Genomic DNA, 19376 nt, shown 5'->3' on the forward strand with positions numbered 1-19376 from the left:
TTGGGATGGTTTTGGTTGCTACCTGTTGTACAATGTTGCGAACCTATGTCCATAGTTCTTCAGGCACTCTGTCTATCAGATCTAATTCCTTAAATCTATTTGTCACCTCTACTGTATATTCAACAGGGATATGATTTAATTCATACCTGAGTGGCCTAGTGCTTTCCCCTACTTTTTTCAGTTTAAGCCTAAACTTTGCAACGAGCAGCTCATGGTCTGAGCCACAGTCAGCTCCTGGTCTTGTTTTTACTGACTGTATAGAGCTTCTCCATCTTTGGCTGCAGAGCACATAGTCAATCTGATTTCTGTGTTGACCGTCTGGTGATGTCCATGTGCAGAGCCGTCTCTTGGGTTGTTGGAAAAGAGTGTTTGCTATGACCATCGTATTCTCTTGACAAAATTCTATCAGCCTGTGCCCTGCTTCATTTTGTACTCCAAGGCCAAACTTGCCTGTTATTCCGGTTATCTTTTGGCTTCCTACTTTAGCATTCCAATCCCCCATGATGATAAGGATATCATTTTTTGGTGTTAGTTCTATAAGGTGCTGTAGGGCTTCATAGAACCGGTCAATTTCATCCTCTTCAGCACCGGTGGTAGGGGCATAGACTTGGACTAGTGTGATATTGAATGGTTTGCCTTGGATTTGAACTGAGATCATTCTGTCATTTTGGGGATTGTATCCCAGTATTGCTTTTCCTACTCTTTTATTGACTATGAAGGCTACTCCATTTCTTCTGAGGGATTCTTGCCCGCAGTAGTATACCTGATGGTCATCTGAATTAAATTCACCCATTCCTGTCCATTTTAGTTCGCTGATTCCTGAGATGTTGATGTTCAGTCTTATCATCTCTTGTCTGACCACGTCCAGCTTGCCTTGATTCATGGATCTTACATTCCAGGTTCCTATAGAGAAAAAATCTTTACAGCATCGGACTTTCCTTTCACCACCAGACACATCCACAGCTGAGCGTCCTTTCGGCTTTGGCCCAGTTGGTTCATTCTTTCTGGCGCTACTATTACTAGTCCTCTGCTCTTCCCCAGCAGCATATTGGACACCTTCCAACCTGAGGGGCTCATCTTCCAGCATCATATCTTTTTTGCCTTTTGGTACTGTCCATGACGTTTTCATGGCAAAGATACTGGAGTGGGTTGCCATTTCCTTCTCCAGTGGATCACGTTTTGTCAGAACTCTCTGCTATGATCTGTCCATCTTGGGTGGCCCTGCACAGCATAGCTCATAGCTTCATTGAATTACGCAAGCCCCTTTACCACGACAAGGCAGTAATCCATGAAGGGGAAAATTCACTTTAATTTAATATAAAAATACAAATATACAGTCCTTTTATAACAAATACTATGGTGTATTAAATCATAATCAGACAACTAAGATTAGTCTTTTTCTGTAGAAATCCAGATGATTTAAAAAAAAAATAAAAACCAATCATTTAATTGGTTTAAGTTGCATTTTTCACTGACATAAACATTTGAGTAATTTGTGCTATTATGTCATGAAATGTAAATGCCTCTCTATTATACAGACAGCCTTAAAGATTTGAGAGGCTGGTTGCTAAGAACAATCTTTCTTGAAATGCATAGGATTAAATGTAAACAAAGCAACTATTAATCCAGGTTTTGGTTTTGCATGGTTTATGAATCTAGCCTACATAAATGCATTATAAACACTGCAGGGGAAAAAAACTGGCATCACTAGTGAATCACTGAAGTCACCGTCTCTCTCTCCCCATGTCATCAATGCTTAATTGGCAACTATCATGTCTTCTGGAAATTCTTCCCAAGAGTTGCTATTTCATTCCGGAGAAAGATGATAGTTGAATGGTTGCCTTTGAATGGTCATGATCTCAACTTGAGTCCGCTCTCTTCAGCCCTGGAGAACAGTTATCAACAGGGTTAGCAATGACAGGCCTCTGTTAAAGGCTATTTCCTATGTTTCTAAAATTCAAACAAATATCAAGACGTCTGTGCTTCTAGAAATTAAGCCATAGATCCACATACTTGGGATTTCCTGTTACCCAATTAACAGTGTTATTGTTAATACTAATTTTATGACACAAGTGCAATATTTCACTTTGGAAGCTTTTTTCACTAATAAATCATATATTAATAATAATTTTATTAAGTTTATCAAGAAATAAAATACAGAAGAAAGTGAAAATAGTGGGAAAATGAGGAAGGAAAAAGGAAGAGAAAGAAGTGTAGGTTAAAGAGGAAAAAAGAAAAGCAAAGCATTGATTTCCAATTCTTTTTAGCGTAGTACAATAAGATAGTGACATTACAGCCTTATGTTTTTATTTTTATGTGTACTAGCTATTTCTATAAAAATTTATCTAATCAGCAAAACCAAAAGTCAAAGTTTCATTTTTTTTCCATCTCAAACACAAAATTAAGAAGTGGTTTCCAAGTAGAAATGAAATTTGGTGCATTCTTTTCTTTGATTAAAACTGTCAATTTTGCCATCTCTGCTAGTTCCATCAATTTTTCCAGCCATTCATCCATTGTGGGACTTAGAGTATCTTTCCATTTTTGTACATAAAGCATTCTTGCTGCTGTCAACAATATATAAGAGCAAAGTTCCAGATTTTTTTCCAAAATCTTTGTCCATTAAGCCTAAACATATGTGGTTTTATTTTTATATTCACTTTAAGAATCTTCTGCATTAAAATATGACTCCTACCCCAGAATTTCTTTACTTTGTCACAAGTTCACCAAAGATGGCAAAAATTTCCTTCTTTCAATTTACATTTCCAACATACATTTGAATTATCTTTGCACATCTTTGACAGTTTATCAGATGTTAAATACCAATGGTACATCATATAAAAATTCTTGGATTGTGGAAGAGTTGTGTTGCTTGCCACAAGGATGGTCCTTACACTGTCCAGCAGTTGCATGTGATACTCCTGCTATCATATTCTATTATCAGATCAGACAGAAAGCAATAGCAAGGGTGTAATCAATTGAGAAGAACTGGGGAGAGAAAAGAAGATATTTTGTCTTTCATAGCTGAATTTCAAGTGCACATTTATCACATAGTAAAGTGAATAGGAACTTAGGAAAAGGTTTGAACTGCCTTAGGTCAACGTAGCTTTTCCTGGCTTCTTTTTCCTTCAAATACAGAAAAGAATAAATTTAATCACCACTGCTTCTTTTCTTCTAAAACTTTGCATCATATCCACATATTCTGAAATTACAGCCTGAGATTATTTTAAACCCAGAAACAATGGGCTGTAGAATTTAACAATCAAGAGGCAAATTGAATTTGTTTAGAAAAAAAATGGTTAAAGGCAGCTGCCTTTGAAGATCATTTAAGAGAAGAATACATTTGCGTGAAAATAAAATCCCACTAGTTTCCTTACCAACTTTGTATCTCAGTGTGATATTTCATATTAAACTTACCTTTTCCACTTTTATTCAAGCTATAATTAAATCACTGAAACATTAAGGTACCAGTTTATCCAAACACCTAGATTTTAACATTAACTGTGTGAAGATAAGCGTGATGTGCAAATTCTCACCATAAATAAAGAAGTTATATGTGAATCTCTCTTCTTGAATAAAGAAAAGATACAACTCCATTTGTTGCTTTCTATCGAGTGAAATAATGGAGAAGATGCTACAGAAAGAGAGGGGCGGGGGAAAGAGAGAAAGACATTATCAGTAAAATTTGGCTTACATAGGTCAAAATTCAGACTGGACTGTTCTTTCCAAACAGGGTCCCTTCAACTCACCTTGAAGTCACTTAGAAAGATGATTGACTCAATTGGTTTTTTCTAAGAACAGTTCTAGCCACTGCTCTGTTAAATCTGAAACAAGAAGCTCATGTCAGTTTCAAGCTTACATTGCTAAGAGCTTGCTGCTGTAATACTCTTTCGGCTTACACATCTCTACCCTGCTGATTTAAAAGGTAGCATAGGGCCCTCCCTCAGGTGCTCTCCTTCTTGAAATGACAGAAAACTACACTGCCAGAAAATTTGCAGCCTCCTCTCCTCCCCCCCCCACCATCCTGCAACCCCTATCCTGCCACAGGCATACCGCCTGCAAATGGTGCTCTCATTTATGATGTACAGCACACATTAAGGGAAAGGACTGATGGATTCCCTTAGCTCTTCTCCTCACCTCAATCAATTGTCAGCAGCTAGTGGCAAAACATGCATCTTTCCGTTGGCTTACTTTGGACTTGAACTAGATCTGGAGAGAAGGCAAATTTTGACAGATGACTAGAAGAGCAAGCTTGCGTCAGAATCCTTGGTTTTATACAAGTGTGAATCACAGGTGCATTCAAAGAAAGATTGACTATCAGCAGATGTCCACTGATTTTTGGATTCCTTTTGGACACAGGTGTTATTTCAGAAAAGGGCTCTAGCAATGTTCAAAAATGGCCTGAGCACCAGCTGATCAGCACTGGGAGAATTGCATCACAAAGCAATAGCGAACAAGCCAGCTATCTTTCTCCCTCTCTGCCACATAGATCCTTCTGATGGCACCATGGATCAACTGCTATTCAGGTTGATTAAGGTCTCTGAGATAGATATAGTCTCAAAAACATGGAAGATACAGAGAAATGACATGGGTTAGAAAGAACCAGATTGTCCTGCTGCCCAAAAGAAAACAAAAAATGAAAAAATGAAAGGCAGGCAGATGCTCATATCAGCCTGAAGTGACTAACAAGTGCCAGGCTAATTCCAACCTTTGGCATCACCTGACTGCCCCATCTGTGTGGGGAGAAAGGGGGAGATCTATTCTGACCCCAGTACACCTATTGTAAGAACAACTTAAGACTGCTTCAGGTATGGTCAAGGAGAGGATGAAGACAAGGTCATGAGTTCATAGCAGAAAAGACTTTGGCAGGACATGTTTGTGCCAACCTGAGAGGGAAGGGAGGAAACCCTCTACCTGTATCAAAGTTGCCCATCTTTGCCATAATGCTATGGCAGCTCCATTGAGCAAAACTAGTCAAGGAGAAACAATCTGTACTGTCTTGTACAGTATATAGATGAAATGGTATAGGGTCTCTTGCTCGAGCAGCGGGTTGGTCACTAGAAGACCTCCAAGGTCCCTTCCAACTCTGTTATTCTATTATTCTAGAGATTGAAGAAAATCAGTATTATGTACCATTCAGTCCTCTGATGTCACATAGGCAAAGCAACCACAACAACCATTGTGCATGTATGATATGTATAGCTCTCAACCATTGTCGTTTTAGATACTACACTAGTAGTATCATTCTTCTAACTCCTGAACATCTACTGATGATTATTCTTGCTTGGCTTCAGTGGTTCTTCATGCACTGAAAGATCCCGCAACCTCCTATTTTTAGGAGCTTAAAGGCAGCTTCTCTATGATTCTTCTGGTGTACAGGAGAAGACTCATGAAGTGGAAGTGGCTGGGAAATAGATTTTGGCTAAACATTAGGGAAAAGTTTCTAATCTCTGATTTAAGGGCCCTGGTATTCATGTGCTACAGATTCTACAGGGAACAAGAGATTGCTTGTACCAATTACAGGTTAAAACAACCATCTATCTTGTCATTCAACTTTAGGGTGATTGGGAAGATGAATTTATGATTTGTTAATAAAAACTATAACCTCAGAAATGGAGCATAACTTGGGAGTCGGCAAAACAAGAGTCATTTGCTCCTAAGAGGTGGCTTTTCCATTATCTCCACATTGGTTTTCTTTAAAGTACTTAAATCAAGTTATTTTATCAAACCAGCTGGATCTTTTCACACCTTGTCCGAAGGTAACCTTTTTGAAAACGTCAGGAATAAGTAGGAAATTGGAGGTTTCGTGAGCCCATAGCTTATTTTTCCCAATGCATGATGTGGTTAACTCTGTATTTTTCTACCTTGTTGGGAGGTTGAAGGTGTGTGGGAATTCTGGGAGTTGAAGTGCTAGGGAATTCTGGGAGTTGAAGTCTACATTCTGTCAAGCTGCCAAAGTTGATAAACACTGAGTTAAACTAATGCAGGATTTGGGGAGGGAAATGGAAGTGTTTCAAATGCTATATCAGTTTAAAACAGTCCACACATTTAATGAAGTGAGCTGGAGCTTTTGAAATTATATTCAGTCTCATTCTGGTTTTTGCCTGCCACAGCTGTCCTTGTACAATGCCCTCCTAGAAGCTGTACATCTGCTGGGAATAGTCACTGGAAACATATGACACCTATATTGTGAGTCCTGTGCTATTAGCTTCCTGGAGCAATTTAAAATGTTGGTGTTAATCTACAAATCCCTTTATGGCTTGATGGCAGGCTACCTACAGGACTCTTATTTCCCTACAGAAGTCAGCCTGATCATTATAATTGTGCTAGGAAAAGCAACTAATTATTCCCTGCTTTTAGGAGGTCAGAGGGACTAATGTTCAGAGGTATTGTTTCTTAGTGGTAGTGAGTAAAAAGTGGATAGATAAATGAACAAATAAACTCTGTTGGAGTAAATACCATGGTCCTCCTATTTGGCTTTCTCTAGAAAAAGCAAAATCCTTTTATCCAAGCTGAATATTAGCCAACAATTTGGTAACTTCTGAATTATATACTGGAGGACCAAGTTCTTCTTGTGGTTGTGAGAAACAATTTCCTATTTTGTAAAAGTACATTTAAAAGTAGCAGGATGGATTTCCATGAGATGCAGCCAGATTCCACTCTGATTTATACAGCTTTGCAGCACAATTGCTTCTGATTGAAACAGGGAAGGACAAACACAAATTGGCCTCCCGCTAACTTTGGCTTTCACTACAGTAGTAACAGACATGTATTTTCCATTAGTCACCTTCCCCCCTCCCCTTTCTGTTTCTGTCCCTCTATTTGTTGTTTGTATTTGAAATTAACCCTATATTAAGTATATTAATCTGATACTAGATCTTAGCATTAGTGTGCAGGTATTATATCAGCAGTCCTGCAACAAACCTTGCCATATAATTTACTTTTGTAATAGAAATTTTATTAAAAATTACAACTAAAAAAGATAAAAACTAATAAAAACTAAAAAATAGAAAGAAAGAATACAAAGCAGTCCAACTTATCAAAAACATTACCATAAAAAACAGATTAGAAACACAAGTTAAGATAGGCAAGAAAATGATAAGTGAGCACCTGTCTACCCTAGACAAGTTCAAATCATTAGGACCAGATGGATTAGACCCCAAGGTTCTGAAGGAACTGGCAGATGTGATCTCAGAATCACTGAACTATATCTTTCAAAGATCCTGGAGCACTGGGGAACTACCAGAGGACTGGAAAGGAGCTGATGTAGCTCCCATCTTCAAAAAAGGGGGAAAAATGGATCCAGGAAACTAAAGACCTATCAGCCTGACCTCAATACCTGGGAAGATTCTGGAAGAGATACTCAAACAACGAATCAGCGAACCTCTAGAGGCAAAGTCATTACTAAAAGCCAGCATGGGTTTCTCAAAAACAGATCATGCCAGACAAATCTTATTGCATTCTTTGACCAAGTGACAAAATTGGTAGACCAGAGGAATGCTGTGGATATAATTTACTTGGACTTCAGTAAAAGCATTTGATAAAGTAGATCACAACCTACTTCTTGATAAGATAGGAAAGTGTGGGTTAGACAGCATCATTACCAAATGGATTCATAGCCGGCTGACTGGCCATACTCAGCATATGGTCCTCAATGGAACTGCATCTACATGGAGGGAAGTGTGTAGTGGGGTGCCCAGGGCTCTGTTCTGGGCCCAATGCTCTTCAACATCTTCATCAACAATTTGGTCGAGGAGATAGATGGGGAATTCATCAAATTTGCAGATGACATCAAGCTGGCAGGAATAGCCAACACTCCAGAAGATAGGCTTAAGATACAGAAGGATCTTGACAGACTTGAACATTGGGTGCTATCTAACAAAATGAAATTCAGTGGTGAAAAAAGTAAGAAAAACCAAATGCACAAGTATAGTATAGGTGGTACCTTGCTCAATAGTAGTAACTGTGAGAGGGATCTTGAAGTCCTAGTGGACAATCATTTAAATATGAGCCAGCAGTTTGCTGCAGTTGCCAAAAAAGCCAACACAGTGCTAGGCTGTATTAACAGAAGGATAGAATCAAGATCACGTGAAGCGTTAATACCACTTTACAATGCCTTGGTAAGGCCACTCTTGGAATACTCCATCCAGTTTTGGTCACCACGATGTAAAAAAGATGTTGAGACTCTAGAAAGAGTACAGAGAGGAGCATCAAAGATGATTAGGGGACAGGAGACTAAAACATATAAAGAACGGTTGCTGGAATTGGGTATGTCTAATTTAATGAAGAGAAGGGTGAGGGGTGACATGATAGCAGTGTTCCAATATCTCATGGGCTGCCACAAAGAAGAGGGAGTCAAGCTATTCTCCAAAGTGCCTGATGGCAGGACAAGAAGCAATGGGTGGAAACTAATCAAGGAGAGAAGCAACTTAGAACTAAGGAGAAACTTCCTGACAGAACAATTAACCAGTGGAACAACCTGCCTCCAAAAGCGGTGAATGCTCCAACACTGCAAGTTTTTAAGAAGAGACTGGACAGCCATTTGTCTGAAATGGTATGGGGTTTCCTGCCTGAGCAGGGGGTTGGACTAGATGACCTCCAAGTTCCTGTCCAACTTTATTGTTATTTTTGTTATATAAAACAAAGAAAAAACAGAACAGAAAGAAAAAATAAGAAAATAGTAAAGAAAAGAAATATATAGAGAAATGATTTCCCCTTTCATCCCAACAAACAGGAACAATTTTAACATCATCTTCTCTTAAAATGCAACCAATGATCTCTTCTCCCATATCACTTTTCCTATAAACTGATCTTTAAAGCCTCATTGTTCAGTCCTGATCATCAAAAGTCCAAAGTTAATGTATCTATTTTAATCTTAATTAAATAAAAGTAATAGTAAGGAATATAAAGTTGGTTTAACTATTTTAATCTTTAGTTTCTTCAAATAATTTCCCAAAAATTGGTTTCTTTTCATTTTTTCTTTATCCCTTCTTACAAAATTCTTCAAAACTTTAATAAGTCTTGTTTGTTAAATCCAATACAAGAAAGTTGTCCAGGTCACTCTTTTGATTTGTTATTTCCACATTCCTTTTAATTGTTAAAATATCATTCAATGTCTTTTGCATGTCCAGTGTAGCGTCTTTCTCCATTTCATTCTTGCGTGTAATTTTTAAATTCACTTTCAGACTTGTCTGTTAAAACGTGTTTCTCATTCATAACATCAAAACAGGCTTTCTATACAGGGAGACACTCTTAGAATTAACTTCTGAGTCCATTGTTCAAAAATATCCTTCAATATATCTGAAGTTAAAATATTTTGCTTCATTCTGTATACATATATATTTCCTCCAGTGAGAAGCCCCTGACCATCACTGCTATGCACTTTGCCCACTGACTCAGTCACCCACTTGCTTGCCCATCCGCCCAGCTCTCCCTCTGGCCACCCAGGGTGAGTTGGCTGTGTGGAGTTGTCCTGTAATGACTTTGTCGGCAGTGAGTTGGAAGAGACAACTTGGCAGTGGAGAGTTGGCTGCACTGAGCTGGCCATGTGAGTTTTTTTTTTTAATCCCATTTATATCCCACCCTTCCCCGAAGACTCAGGGCGGCTTACAATCTAAGCACAATCAATGTGCTTAGCAATAGCCTTCATTCTATGTATATGCCTACTTATTAGGGCTTTCGCCCCCCCCAAGCGGCATTATTACAAAGTCAGCTTATTGCCCCCAACAATCTGGGTCCTCATTTTACCTACCTCGGAAGGATGGAAGGCTGAGTCAACCTTGAGCCTGGTGGGATGCGAACCTGCACTAAATGCAGGCAGCTGGTGTTACTTAAGGAGGCATTAGCCCACTGCTTCAGCAAGGTCCTAGACCCCAATAAAGTGATAGCTTCAGTTCTTGGTAAAGAAAGCTTTCCATATTAATAAGAACAGTTTCTCTGGGAGTGCATAATTAGTGGTTAGTCCTCAGATAATGTCTCTGAAGTATTGGTAGATAGTCTTCTTGATTCTTCTGGTGGGAGAGACTATTTTTGAAATCCAAACAGCTTGGCCAATACCAAAAATGAAATAATCATGTAAGGTCCAGTGCTTTTTTTTGTCATCGAATGCACTGGAACGGCGTTCGGACACCTTTTTTCGACGGAGTTTGTGGGACTGAAAACAAAAAAAGTCCAATCAGACCTTCCAACTTCTCGTGAAAAAAAAAAAGAATCTCGCAAGGAGTTGGAAGGCCTGACTGAACTTTTTTCAGTCCCACAAACTCCATTTCCCTGCAGCAGAAGAGAAACATGCCAGAGCTGGAAAGCAGGTTAGCGAAGAAATGCTTTCGGGAAGAGGGAGGAGCTGCGCCGGGAGGAGAAGCGGCAGGAAACGGGGCTGCCGTTTCCAGAAGGGAGATGTGGGGCAACGCAGGGCAGCGAGGATAAGGGCTGTTCTCTGCTCTGCATCCCTGCACAGAGCCTCTGCCTTCTCCGTTCTCGGAGGGAGGCGGTGGGGGAGGCTTGTGCTGTCCGGTCACGGCACAAGCCAGGGGAGAGTTAGCAGAGGACAAGGAGGTGGCGACTGCACCTGGGCAGGTGATCTGCGGGGTGAAGCTTAAAGAAAGCCCCTCCAGCGGCCTACAGCGGCAGCAGAGCCGTTCACCGTCACTCCCCCCTCCCCGGCTCCGAAAGGGCGGATGGGAACCAGGCCTACCCCACCCATCCCATCCAGCTTAGCATGGCAGTCCGGCTTGGGAGGGGAGTGAAAGGTTGCCGATCAAGGAATGGCCGGGGGTTGGGGGGTGGGGCTGAGTTCAGCCACCTTTTTTCTTATCAAGAAAGCACTAGTAAGGTCAATTCGATCTAATGGCAGAGGGGATCTTTTGAGATCAAAAACAAGAACAGGTCAAGTGAGGTCCTCTGTATGCTTTAGATTAGTCAACATGGCCAATAGCTTAAAAAAAGATATTCCTAAGCCCCCTGAATGTTCATTATTATTCTCATAGTGACTCTTTCCCTCTTGCTTATGAAAGCAAGACAATATTTGGATGCATTAATTGCAATCAATTTTCTATTCCTTGCAAAATCCTGGCTTTGAGCATCTCAACTTTATTCCCTTGTGTATATGTAACTAGGGATGCGGTGGCTCAGTGGGTTAGGACGCTGAGCTTGTCTATCGGAAGGTCGGCAGTTTGGCGGGTCGAATCCCGAGTGCCGCGTAACAGAGTGAGCGCCTGTTACTCGTCCCAGCTTCTGCCAACCTAGCAGTTCGAAAGCACGTAAAAATGTAAGTAGAAAAATAGGGACCACTATGGTGGGAAGGTAACAGCGTTCCGTGCGCCTTTGGTGTCTAGTCATGCCGGCCACATGACCACGGAGATGTCCTCGGACAAGTGCTGGCTCTTCGGCTTTGAAACGGAGATGAGCACCGGCCCCTAGAGTCGGAAACGACTAGCACGCATGTGCGGGGGAAACTTTACCTTTTTTTATATGTAACTAACAGTAAATATACAGTCTCCAGTATCTCCAGGCCTCATTGATGCCACCAGTTGCAGTGTGTCATTGCTAGTGCCAAACAGCTGGTCATCAGGCCAGGTATTCCTTTGCAGTCTACAATAATTTTAAATTTATCAATGGGACTCTGTATGTATGTATGTATGTATGTATGTATGTATGTATGTATTTAATTTATTTATTTATTTATTTGTCATATTTCTTAACTACCCATCTCTACAAGTTGAGCAAGCCTGGCATAGGCCATGGGTTACATGAATCCACATAGGTTAATATTGAAGAAGAACAGTGCTAGAGATTGGGTTCACACAACACACTAGTCAAAAAATACTAGTATGACTCAGTATGTTGGATAAACACAGTGCTAATTGATATGTAAATAGACATTCCAGACATACTGTAAGCAGGAGTTACTTCTTTATTCCTGAATCCTGAATATTTGGCAACAGTGTGCAGCTATGTTGAGAAGCCTGTGCATAGGCTTTTAGCAATAAATCAGTTTAATTGAACCTTCACATCTGGGTCTGATCTCTCACACCTGACAACTTGGGGAGGTGAAAGTTTGCAAGATGGGGAGTGTGACTGCATAGTGCAGACCAAAATGGGCAGGATGTGTTTCTCCAAAAATAAGACCAGGTCTTATATTAATTTTTGCTCCAAAAGACACATTAGGGCTTATTTTCTGGTTAAGCCTTATTTTGGGGGAAATACATTACTAAATGCATCTGTCTGGCTAACAATCTTAACTGGGGCTTATTTTGGGGGTGGGGCTTCTATTTTGGGGAAAACATGGTATGTCTGTTAGCTTGTTGATTTGACCCCACCTCCTCTTTCAGATATTGCTGGTTCCATAGAAAATATTCCATGGCATTGGTTAAAAGGAAATCATATGGCTGTATAAATAATTCATTTGGACTGAATTCTATGTATGTTGTATATACAGGTACTCATCATCTCTGTGATGAACCTTTCAAGAAAGTCTGCACTTACCTGTACAGTAATTCAGTTTGTACGGAACAAGGTGACTGGCGTTTAACAGTGTGATATAAATTAATTCACATACAGACTGAAAATAAGCATTGACTCTCCCCCAGAGAGCTCAGTTTTTAACTGCAAGAAGGTACATTACTTCTTTGCCTCCTTTTTTGTATTCCAACTTAGTCTAATTCCAATACATATCTCCTTCCACCTTCTTCATCTTGCTATTTGGAAAGATAGCTTGCTATTTTCTTCAATTTCTGGCTGTCAGGTGTTTTTTTTTTACCAAAATGCAGTAGCTCTGTGATCTGCTTTTATTCAGCTCCCAATAGTTGTTATCTGTGGTCCCGCAGCAAAAGGAAGGTTCTCAGTTGTAGATTCTGTAGTTGTTTGAAAACAACTCCAGGCTTCTGTAATTCCATGAGGTCTATTATGTTCATGAGCAGAGCTGATTTATTTTGGGTTCAGCTATGAGGATTTTGAAAAGATGGTAAAATTCATCTTTTTTAAAAAAAAAAATGCTGCGGCTCTGTGGAGCCTGTGGGTAGTCACCTACATTTCCTGATTTAGGAGGTATTTCGAGAAGAAGTGTAGTTTGAGAGTTTTTTGGCTCTCCCTCATAACAGCCACTTGGGGTTAGGAGGCAGGCAGGGGGTTGCATATAAATGCCAAATGAATGCAACGAAGCTATGGTTCGATGCAAGCTTTTTTAAAAAAATACTTTACTGTGGAAGTAGGCTGAGTGAGTGTTTGCTATTTCAAAACCTATCACTGCTCAGAGCAAGACCCTAATTAAACTTTTTTGATGTTTGTTGTCCATATTTTGAGGTCAATAGAAGTGAAACTATTATAGCCCATCTGTTTCTCAACCTGAGCAATTTCTAGATGTGTAGATTCTAAGTCCCAGAATTCTCAGTAGTGGCTAGGCTGGCTGGGGAATTCTGGGAGTGGAAGTCCACACAGGCAACCGAAAGTTGCCAAGATTGAGAAATACTAATTGAACTCCTTTTGAGGGTTTTGAGAATGGAAACAGTGGAAGTAACCTGAGCCACGAAGTAGCCAACCACATTGTACAAACCCAGATAATTTATGGTTCAACATGGCACGTACAATCAGAAAATTAGGTTAACAGAAAACAGAGGTATGTCAGACAAACTCAGCCATCACCAACCTCACCCTCACATGCAGAAATCTTTTCTTCTCAGGGATTTCAGAGGAAACTCTTGAGAGTTTGTTAACTACAGATGCATATACATGTTTATTTTTGGAGCTGGTTAGTTATTTTGAAATTCCGCTGAAATCATTTTCCTTGATTTAGGTTCTCAAATCAGTCAAGTTCTTCCTCCTTTTTTAAAAATTCAGATAGTCCAGCTCTGGGCTGCTTGAAAATTAGCTAGTGCTATTTTGAAGTGAGAATAAGAATACCTTGTGTGAAAATGTTCCATCAAAGTATTCTATAGTTCCATCACCCATTAGAACGAATAACGTTGGTGAGGTTTCTATAATCTAGCTGTGTGGGCTGGGTAAAGATTAGTTCACCCAAGGAAAAAATTCTGCCCATACCCGGAGGCATTTTTTTTAAAACAAATGATGTCAACTTAGTCTGCTTTTAAGGTCCCCTGACTAAGTACAACAAAGAGAATGTAGTCAAGTCAGTGACTGCCATAAGATCAGTTGATGCAATTCAGACTGAAGACTTGTACGTAATTCTGCTGCATGACAGTTCTAGAATCCAGCCAAGGATTCCTGAGACTTGAAGGAGAGCTGTCGCTGTGCAGTTGTCCTGGCAGTTGGTCCAGTTCTTCAGCTGAAGTATTCAAGGATATTGAAGGAGGCTGTCATTTCCTTGCAAGATCCCAACACCGGGAGAAATGGAGGAGAGGAAAAGGCAGTCCGTGGGAATTAGGGTGTGGTTATTTCTGCTCAGGGCAGTAACCCCATAAATTCTGTTTTAGCACTTACTTTTATGAATAGACTAGAATTCAAAGATCACCTCTGGTTTGGGGACAGAAAATCAAGAGAGGTTATTCTTATTAAAGCACACACAAACAATTCTGGTATGTTGTGGTTTTCCTTTTCTTTGTAAGAGCTTATATAAAAATGAACTCCACCCTTAAGCAAATTGAGGCCACTGCCTCAATCTGAAGTGTCACTAAAGCTCTGGCAACTAATCCTCCCTCTACTGACTGACTTTCTTGTGCCAGCAGGGCACAGTTCAAAAAGACTGGTCAATCTTTCTGCGTATTTTCTGTCCTAGGGTCAAACTATCCCCTCCCTCCATTTAATTGACTGTATCAGGGTGCTCACGTGACTCAGTTCTTCCCCCGCTAACTTTATTTAGAAATTGTCATTCTAAATTGTCATTCAGCAGGAATGAACTGCCACAGAAAGTGAGATCTGTTTGCAAGATTTTATGTTGCACATGTATATAATTTGCCTTGACTGGGCGCTGTGCAGCTGGACTGGGCGCTGGCCTCAATTTACTACTTTTCACAAGCTGACTTAAAGGAGTCCCTTACTATTATTTCATCTCATGGAACTGATGCTGTGACATCTCCATTAATTTTATCTGTGGCCAGTACTGGTTGGGGATGCCAAGGCCTATTTGGAAGGCATCAGTTTAAAAGTGCTACAAATTCTCTTCTGGAATTCATTTTAGAACAGTGAATCATCACTTCAATGAATTTAGTTCCAGTACAGAGCTGACAAATAGTGACTTCAAATTCAAAGTCTCTTACAAAGTTGTTGATTTAAGGACAAAAGAAATATGTGAACCTTAACATGTTGTAACATGACTTTCTCTTTCCTGCTTGGCAATATATTTGAATTTTGCATCATATTAAGCACTTGCTGAAATCTCAGTTAACTGGTAATTATTTCTAAAACTATAATTTTAGTTTTCAATTCTTTGAATAATACATTGGGGAGAATGCAGCTTAGGCAGTGGTGGGATTCAGCCAATTCACACCAGTTCAGCAGAACCGGTAGCTAATTTTTTGTTGCCCAGGCCCAGAATGGACTTCCGGAAGCAGCATCCACACAGGGAACTGGTTGTTCACATATTTGAATCCCACCACTGAGCTTAGGTCTTATTTGTTACAATTTCCAACCACCAAATACTGCAGTCTGAAAAATAGATGTTTTCCAGCTTCTGAAAACATTTAACATGGGTTACCTTCATATGGTTTATTTTATTATAATTGCCAACTCAGGTGGTATGATTGGTAAGCCAGAGTTTATTACTTAGCATGTGGCATGAAGCCAACCAGTTGTGACTTAATTATTAAACCATAATTCAAATCATGACATGGTATATATGAGCACAGTGCTCAAGTAAGCAAAAGTTCAATTTAATCATTGTAAGCTTGTAATTAGGTTTTTAAAAACCAAAACTTGTGACTCTTGTTTACGAGTAAATCAGACATGTCAAACTCGCGACGTCACGTGACGTCGTGCAACGTATTGGGACTGTTTTGCCATTGCCGGCAATGGGGTGGGCGCGGCTTCTGGATGACGCATCTGACAAGCGGGCCTGCAGTTTGACACCCCTGGAGTAGATGAACAAACAATACAGAGTTGTAAGAAGACATCTATAGAGAGACTGTGCTAGTCAGAAAAAAAGAGAAACCTAGAAATAAAAAAAAAATATCAACAAAGAACTGCATTTGATGCACCTGTTGACAAAGAACTAGTATATTACTATGTTAGCATATTGAACTACCATCACAAGTCTCTGCTGAGCTGGAAAACTCCCTGCCTACCTTTGAGGCAATGTACTTATCCAGGCAAACTACTAGGTTAGGTTAAGATGGGCAAATGCAGGCTTTGGGAAAGATGAAATATGAAAGACAACTACGTGCATCATAAGAAAGAAGAGAAGCAAGAAGACAGTGATTCTACTAATAGTGATAGCAAAAGTGCTATACATTGAATAAAAGAGATTTCAGTTCCAACACTTACTACCAAGGAGAGGGGGATGGAGTGAATCAAGATAACTGTGTCCACATATGTGTCCAGAAATGAAACATTTTCATTTAAACATGCACATTTTTTAAAATCAAGAGTGAGAAAAAATATATCCATTTCACATGCTTTATTTATTCTTTGGCTGGAAAAATGTTGTCTTGCAATGTGCCTTTAATTTATGTGCCTCTTCATACACCAGTTTACTTATATTTTTTCTTCCTTTCAAAGAGCTTGGGATGCCTTGTCTATTCTTTAAAAGGTAAAGGTAAAGGTTCCCCCGCACATGCGTGCTAGTCGTTTCCGACTCTAGGGGCCGGTGCTCATCTCCGTTTCATAGCCGAAGAGCCAGCGCTTGTTCGAGGACGTCTCCGTGGTCATGTGGCCAGCATGACTAGACGCCAAAGGCGCACGGAACGCTGTTACCTTCCCACCGTAGTGGTCCCTATTTTTCTACTTGCATTTTTACGTGCTTTCGAACTGCTAGGTGGGCAGAAGCTGGGACGAGTAACAGGCGCTCACTCTGCTACACGGCACTCGGGATTCGACCCGCCAAACTGCCGACCTTCCGACTGACAAGTTCAGCGTCCTAACCCACTGAGCCACCGCGTCCCACGTCTATTCTTTACTACCATAATATTCTCCTAATGTGAACTAGTTTACTCTTCAGTGTGGTGAGGGGCACAAAGACCCATACAGTGCTTACTCTGTGTTTACTCTGAGATTGGTGAGACTAAGTCTTATTTGAATTTAGGATTGGGACCTAATGAGCGTCCCAAAGGAGTGAGAATTTGAGTCCACATCTTCTGAATCCTGGTAGATATTTGTGCCCCAGTTTATTCAGAGCAACAAAGGATTTCTTTAGAAGAGGGTTGTCATTTTTATCAAGGGCATCTTCTTATTTCTTTAGCACAAAATGCTACCATTCTATTTTTCTACAACTTATAAATCTCAGTGATAGTGTTAGTGGTCCAGCATTTGGCTGTCAGGCTGCAATACGACTAGAGATGCCTATTTTAAAAAGCTTATGTCCCAGGAAAAATCAGGACTACAGCATTATTTTGTATTTGTTGGGTGGTACCGTAGCTCAAGTAACTCATTCATAAAGTGTAATAGCTAACATGCAGCTTAAAGGGTTTATATTGAATGAAATTCAGTTTAAGACCTCCTCACACATATTTAGAAACTAGAAAAAATCAGCATAATTAAAAACACTGAGGGTAGTAATTTGGCAGTTTTCCCCCTCCCCCTCCCCATTGTGCAGCTGGCTGGATATTATAGATATTTATTCTTTTAACCTCCTGTGAATGGTAAGACATTCTTGGAACAACTTTTTTTTATATAAAAGCAGAGCTTGTGGGAATTCCAAGTAAGGACTTCTGGTGTCTTTAAAGCACAGCTGGGATCACATAAACACTCATTCATATGTCCCAGATTATAATTTGCACTGATTCAATTCAAATACCCTGTAAAGACACACCCTCCCACCCTATTTTGACATACTGTGTCATGCACAAGTATAACCTACATTCCTTTACAAATATACAGTGATGCATACAAGAGTAAGCAGATACCCCAGCCTACTGGTTGCCAAGGGTTCTGCATTTCATATTTTTGGAAAGACTGAGAACTACATAGTGGGCGGGACCATAATCACACATGGAGATTGGGCTGGGGGGGCTTTGAGGGTGCTATTTTGTGTTTTAATAGTGACATGAATGCTTACACCACAGTTTTTAGGTTTCTAACTCAAAACAGCAGAAAACCATGCTCTCACTTGACAAAAGCCCTGGTTGGAAGCTCCAGGGGCTGAGGAAAAAAATTGGTTCAGTACGGCAAGCAGCCTTGTGGCTACAACTTCTCTGTTCTTGTCTTAGACACAGCTGAACAACATCAAATCTCCATTATTAAGAGCATATCGTCCACTAAGGGCCATAAAAATTGCAAGCATGCAGCCTTTGAACTGTGCCAGAATGTTTAATCCCCACCTAGAAGATGGGTTGTGCAGCAACAATAACTATCAGTTTTCCCAGGCTATTAAGAAAAAACAAGTAGGCTGTGCAAAATAAAATAAAATACAAATCTTGTGACAATCATCCTTTTTTTTGCATATAGAAAAAGTCAGCATTCAGCTCTGTAATCATGGTTCCCAAGTTTCATCCATCACCATTTGGATCACTTAATGCTTCAGCCCATCGCATTTCAGTTGACTTTGTGCCACTTCACCTTGGCTTTTGGCTGCACCCTGTCGTAGGCAGACAAAAAGCTGCTCCACAGAGCAAGCTGTTCACACAGCTGCAAGACAGGAGGATACAGCTGCCAACTTGCTTGTCAGACTAGGCTGAGTAATGCTTAATGGAGGGAGGTAAGTACTGGATTGCCATAATGCTAAAATAAAAATTAGTAGAAAAGGCCCTACCTTCAGTATCATTTATTGCAGATTTATCTAATTCCTAACAAATTTAAATCAGCATTTTTTTCAGTAGGGGTATATTAAAGTGGTTTAAAAGAGTGTTTTTGATCGGAGCTGTTGAAATCCACATGATTATGAGATAGCCAAAAATAAATGAACACTTAGCTGTCATCAAGAAGTCTAGATTTTTGTAGCCCAGATCTGGTGGTCCAACTTCGTCTTTTGTCTCTCCCTCCCCACAATTTGTCTCATCAAATATATACTATACTATATTATTTCAATACTTTGGGTATTGCATCAATCATTCATCCCACCATATTGTTTAGGTGACCCAGAGAACAACATTTAAAGGAAAAAGATGCTCAGATTGGAATTACATATCACTCTCTGGTATAATGTGGTTTATTTGGCTTGCTCTGATGCTTGATTCCAGGTTGAACACTGTTGTTTTGTCAAGCATGTTTGATGGCTTCATTTATTATAACTTAGTGAGAAAGCAATGGTTAAAGCACACTGCGGCGGATGGAAGTGA

This window comes from Vipera ursinii (genome assembly GCF_947247035.1).
Source record: "Vipera ursinii genome assembly, chromosome: 2".
In the NCBI taxonomy this organism is placed as follows: Eukaryota; Metazoa; Chordata; class Lepidosauria; order Squamata; family Viperidae; genus Vipera; species Vipera ursinii.